Below are 6400 nucleotides of genomic sequence, written 5' to 3'. Positions count from 1 at the left end.
CTGACGTTGCTAATAATTCATGAAGCCAGCCCAACCGAGTTTATCACGGTATAGAACTTTAAACGATTTTGTTGACCAAATAAACAGACACGGTACAGCCGACATAGAAGGTGCATAGAGAGAAGGAATCTCGGCATTTTTTTTCACTTTTACCAAAGGATGGATTGCCATACAAATATTATCGACCTTGAATTACTAGTAAAATTAATATTGATGATGATGATGATGATGATGATGGTGATGGTGGTGGTGGTGGTGATGGTGATGATGATGAGGAGGAATAGTAGGAGGAGGACGTTGATGATATTGACAATGATGATGACGACAACAATGTTGCTTTTAAGGTGCAATATGAGAAGACTGGTGTTACAGTGGATTGCGTTGAACCGTTTGCAATACAGAAACTAGACGTATAGTCTCCATTGAGGAGTTGCCAACACTGTCAGGTGCAACTATCGTCAAGCGGTGATATCAATCGATCACAAAGAAATCAGCTCTGCGAAAGTTGAAACACTGACTGGTAGGAGTACAGACAAAGTCAAAACAACACCAGTTCCACACAAACAATGTTTACAAATGATGGACAGAGAAGGACGTGTTTGGATTAATCGTGGTGCTGTTTCCGCTATGCTTGCGCTTGACTTCCTCCTAGACAATATTTTGACTTTCAGAGAGTTCATTTATTTCTTTATTATTGACTGATATTACCGCCTAGACGATAATTACGCCTGACAGTGTTGTAATTCTGCGATTTGGACGGTATGTCGTTTATCACTTATCGCCAAGGGCTCAACGCAAACCACTGTAAGACAAGAGGAAGAAAACGTCAACTATATACACCTTGGTGCGCGATGATTACGCATTTTATTGATCAACAAATCAATGTAACGATGCCAAGGGAAGCGAATTGTTCAACTACGCACACTCTTATCCGCATTCCCTTATGGCTTCACTGAAAACCATGGCAACGTCAAAGCCCTCTGAACGTTGCAACGTCTCCGCTGTCGTCATCTTAGAGTCTTATCGAATTGGACTCAGATTTGACACAGACACGTTCATTTGAGAATGACATCGAATCGGCAAACTACATCAAAATATTGTAAATACGGATAACAGAGAAGTATTATGAATCAATTATTTCTATCTAGGGAGAAGAGTATCGGTTATTCAAAACTATCACCATCTCACAAATTCTGTTGCCTTATACCTGAAGCCTCAGAGTAGAAGCGAAGGCTTGCTTACACATGGTCAGGACGTCAATCGCATTTATCAGAGTATTATAGGCACTATGATAACTGGATGACCAGCTACACAAACATAAAATCCCTGATTACTGATTTCTCCTTTCTTGTGGAACATTTACATCTGGGTTGCTATACTTCACTTCAGGCTGGTTTGACATTTGGCGTTCAGTGAGAGAGAGAGAGAGTCACGCTCCGCTGGTAAGCCCCGGCTGCACATTTACACGGGGCGAGAGGTGCACCAACCTGAGGGGTCCTCCTGCCCGGAGAGGTTTTTAAAAAAGTTCCCGAGTTAAGGAGCTCGGTTGATAGAACGTTAAACAGAAACGAAATGCATGTTAGCAGTTTGTAAAGTAGCTTCATTCTCGAGACATCGTTCAGTGCCGGTGAAGAGCGTTGTTCGTTGCATCCACAAGCCAAGTTCTGACGACTGAAGAGTGTGTTCTGACTGACAACATCTTTACAGGTATGGTGTTTTATTTCTCTTGTCTCCCTCGTTACTAATATTATTCGTTGTTTCACAAAAACGTTTTCGTCCTCTTTTAGTACCCTTGATATGGAATATCAGTGCGCTATTTTTCATCGGCTAGAGTTTCCAATTCACAAAACAATCTAGGTTATTTAGAATACGTATCAAAACATTAATTTTCAATTAAGGATGATCGAAAATATTTCAAAAAATTTGCTTCTATTTTGTAGTGAGGATTTACAACTTGGGATACTCAATCCTAGTTTTCTTGGATTTGGAATCCGAAAAATGCAGGCTTCTCATATTAAGAATAGAAAATTGAAGCAAAGACTGATTTTCAAAAAGACGCCCACAAGTACATAATCTAGTGGAAATATTCCCCAGTGGTCGGGAACTGAATTTCTTTTACGCCAAATTGTACATTTTGTCTTGCGAGAAAGAAACTTTAGAATGACATGGGCAGATATTTAAAGAGTTTAATGGCAGCCGTCGCCAGTTGACATGTGGTTGGAGAGAAAGTGATTTTCGAATTGAGTAAGATCTGTCAATTTCTATTGTCTTGGACTTAGACGCGACAGTTGAAACTGTGCGGCGTGTATGCGACTATAGAAAACCCGCGGCGCCTGTTTTGGTTTCATCCTGCAGAAACAACAATTTTCTCCGTAATTGAATTCGTTTCCTTTCTCGGGCGATTTACCAAGTTGTTTAAGGACGGGTTTACACGTGATAAAATACACTTTGTGTCTATTCGTCGACGTAAGCAGGCCGATTGGATTCCGCTAAAGGCCCCATTATCAGCAGATGTGACTTGCCAGGCAACAGACATGGGTGATTTAGATTTCCCACAGACAGAAAAAAAAACTTACAAGACGCTATCGAACATAATGCACTGACATATTTGTAAAAAACACGGAAATTCAGAATTGTTGTTTAACTATATCTTATGTTCAATGCATCTCAAGTAGGCTTACATCTTCCTAACTTAAAAGAACTGAAAGTTCATTTGTATTCATTGATTGAAAGGAGAAAAATGAAGCGGTATTTGACATTTCGATACAAGATGGGGAAGGTCATTATATTCATTATGTGTTATGTTTGAAGGTGATTAAAAAATAAATAGATTTACGAAAATCGTGCTCGAACTTATGAGAAATTTACAATAACCTTTAAGAATTGGACTTGACAGGATTCTATCTAGGATGGTTGAATGCCTATCTTCTATCTACTACTGTCTGTTTCTAGACAACACCCGGTATGCGTCACTGGAGTTAGAAACCGCATATGTTGTGAAACCAGGAAAAGCAATCATTTTGAAAACCTGATCTTGATGATTCCTGCTCTTGATATTTTTGCATAAAGTGGCAACACACTGCAGGCAGTTCAAAAGTCAGGACCGTGATGCCGTATACCAGAGCTCATGGTTATCAAGCCCAACATATTTACAAAATCAAGTGGTTTCAGGTGATTGCGAGGCATTATAGCATCTTTGCAGATGAACATCCCGATTATTCCAACAAGCAGCTGAAGTGGCTCTCGACGATCAATGACGATCACAAACGCTAAATAAATCATATTCGCACAGCTATACTGCCACAAAACAGACAAGCAGAGCAAGTTGGAGTAGTAAGCAAAGAGACCCGAACCTCGATCCTTTTTACCCTGTTACTCAATTGATTTACGTTAAAAAGACTCATCTAGTTTACTTAACTGACATATCTGGCGTTTATCATCGCGATTCGTGCGACAAGGAGGTTAATGGGATATCGATGATAAAGAAGGGTTAATTGTATAGAGGTTTGAAGAACCTTTTTTATATTCATTTTCGAATATCCCATTACATTGCATATGACGTCGTTGCTGTGTGTACAATATCATCTCGTTAACAGGCCATTTAGTTTGTAAAGGTAATTTTCTTTGGAATGGACTTGTTGAAAACAGTAGAACGGACTGCTAATTGGCTTGGCTGAGGACGTGTTCTGGTGTCATCATTGAATTAGTACTATTTGTCAGCAAGCATGAGCATCGAGTATTGAAATCTAGACAAATTCAACATCGTGAATTTCAAATGAGACAATTTCTAACCTTTGATCGAAACCAAATGAAAAAGTTTATATAGTACGCGGTATCATGCCGTCTATCTGCACGACGTTTTTACATAAAATATTTCTATGTATGTATGTATGTATGTATGTATGTATGTATGTATGTATGTATGTATGTATGTATGTATGTATGTATGTATGTATGTATGTATGTATGTATGTATGTATGTATGTATGTATGTATGTATGTATGTATGTATGTATGTATGTATGTATGTATGTAAACATGCATTCATTCACATGCACGTTTGCCTTGCGTTGCTAGGTGTGTATGCGTGTTTTTAATCCATTATGACAATGGTGTTTGCTGATAGTAAAGCAATATCACACAAATTGCCCCATCATGAGATAGTAAAATTTTACTGCCGCAAAACAGCAGTGGAATTCAGAATAAAACTTCGTTTCTTTATGCATGTGACGAGTTGCTTGATTTCCTTCCCTTCAAGGATACAAGATAATAATCTGAAGCTGCAATGCCTTCGAAAAGTAAAAATTACTAACTTTGTTGGCCAAACGTTAATAAACGCCGCTCACTCATGCAATTATCACCCAGCACACATCATCTCGTGACAGATACCGACCACAAAATAGTCATTAACTTCAAAATTGTCATCTTAATTTACTCTCTATATCCCAGATGTATGTTTGGGTCTACTGTGCTCTGTTTTCCACCAACGATTATATGTTGCGAATGACTTCATTTAAGGTAGTATACACCTCGAAAGTGAAAGACTTAAACTTTTGCTCAAACTTTCCTTAAGGTAGAACGCACCTCGGGGACAGACATTCGGACTCTCAAACTTTTACAATTCTCTTCTGATATACCACATGTGGAGGTTCATTTTAAAGCTCTTGGTGAAAGAAAAGTTTTCACTGGCTTAGTTTTTCGAAATTCAAAAATTTTTATTTTTCTCCATCGAGTTAACACAGGGATGGCGGCCAATTTGAATTTCTAATATCGGTAAATCTTAAGTAATTAGTTTCTCAAGTACCAAAATGTGCACGGTGACCCCCTATTTTTATTCTTGATTTTGAAAGAGAATGATTGAAAGATTCCTTGAGGAAAGTTAGAGTAAAAGTTTAAGTCTTTCACTTTGGAGGTGCATACTACCTTAATGAAACTTTCAGCCATTCTTTTACTAAATCAAGAATAAAAATCAGGGGTCCCCGTGCAAATTTTGGTACTAGGGACATAAATAGCCGAAGATTTGTCTTTATTTAAAATCCAAAATGGTCGCCATTCCTGTGTTAACTCTGTGGAGAAAAACTAAAATTTTCGATTTCGAAAAACTAAACCTGTGAAAAGTTTTCTTACACCAAAATGAACTCCCACAAGTGGTATATCAAAAAGGAATTTTAAAAGTTTTAGATCCGAATGTCTGTCCCCGAGGCGCGTTCTACCATAAATATAAGCTGAAATGGTCGGGGGGGGGGGTTATCATAAAGGAAACACACGTGTCAGTTTTCTTCTACAAAGTCAACGACGACGTCACATACTCTTCGTAAGATCTTATTTTGATTGCCGAAATGGAGATAAAAACACAAATTATTTTGTTCTCATTTTTCTGGACCAAGTGAGGGGCTCTAAAAAAGGACTATGTAAAAATGTATATGTCACCATGTTGACCGTATTCTTACCAAGCCCTTCTAACTAGTAGAAATCAGAAATATAAAAAAATCCCTCAAACTGCGACGTTAGGAGAATGAAAAAGAACCGATTTGAATTCCAACAATTTCAATCGTAGTCACGTACTTATATATTCATAAACAAAAAAAAAAACAACAACAGGCAATTGACGGAAGACGCAACACGAACAAAACAGGACACGAATGCGTCAAAGATAAGAAAGCGAGTCACACAGACTTACGGTTTTAAATCAAAAGGTGCTGTACTGTCGCGAAGACTTAAGGCTTTTACATCACACATGTATGGCCACCACGCATTCAACATCCCTTACGAGTGGCCTGGGAAGCGTTAGTGTATATCATAAGGATTTGACCTGTCCAGGATAGTTAAAAAAAACTCGATTTCAGAAGCGATAACGACGCAATATAACATTCCCCTGTGAACAGCTGTGGAAAGTGCATCTAAGAGGAAGAAGGGAGTTATTCGCCCTGTCATCACGTTCACCACTTTATGAGATTGTATCAATACGCGGTGGACTTTTCATGAGTGGAATGTTGTGTGAAATTTTGTATGATATATCTGATTTAACCAAACAATTGATGTGATTTACTGCTTCACGGTTAAATTCAATTATGAACCTCTCCATCCCCTATTATCTATTATTTCGAACCGTCTAGCATGTCGCTGCTCTTTTGTATGTATGGCACCACCAGAACTTCCAAAATTTGAATAAAAAAGGTAGGTTCTAGATGATAAGGAAAGTCTAAAACGTCTGGTTTGTGCATTGGTAAATTGCCTTCCATGAGCGAAGAACAAAAATGATACTCAAAGGCAAATAGTCCAGCATTTGTTATTGGTTGGCGTCTTCGTGACAAGTCTTTGCTTGTCATTAAGCAACGAAAAGCAGCTAGGGGGGACTGAATTAAAGACAAAACTTCCTATCCTCAGGCAGTACAAAATC

The 6400-nt window shown here is 38.3% G+C and overlaps 1 protein-coding gene across 1 annotated transcript in view; it reads left to right on the top strand.

Annotated features, from left to right (window-relative positions):
• The first annotated feature begins 1387 nt into the window (after positions 1-1387).
• Positions 1388-6400, top strand: part of LOC139133513 (orexin/Hypocretin receptor type 1-like) — a 54110-nt gene continuing 49097 nt past the window's right edge. The window contains exon 1 of the mRNA XM_070700151.1: positions 1388-1707. The gene's annotated coding sequence lies outside the window, so the exon portion shown is untranslated. The remainder of the gene's footprint in view (positions 1708-6400) is intronic.

The sequence above is a fragment of the Ptychodera flava genome, chromosome 5, assembly GCF_041260155.1.
Source record: "Ptychodera flava strain L36383 chromosome 5, AS_Pfla_20210202, whole genome shotgun sequence".
Classification (NCBI taxonomy): Eukaryota; Metazoa; Hemichordata; class Enteropneusta; family Ptychoderidae; genus Ptychodera; species Ptychodera flava.
The sequence above is the reverse complement of the archived record's forward strand: the minus strand, read 5'-3'. Positions and strand labels throughout refer to the sequence as shown.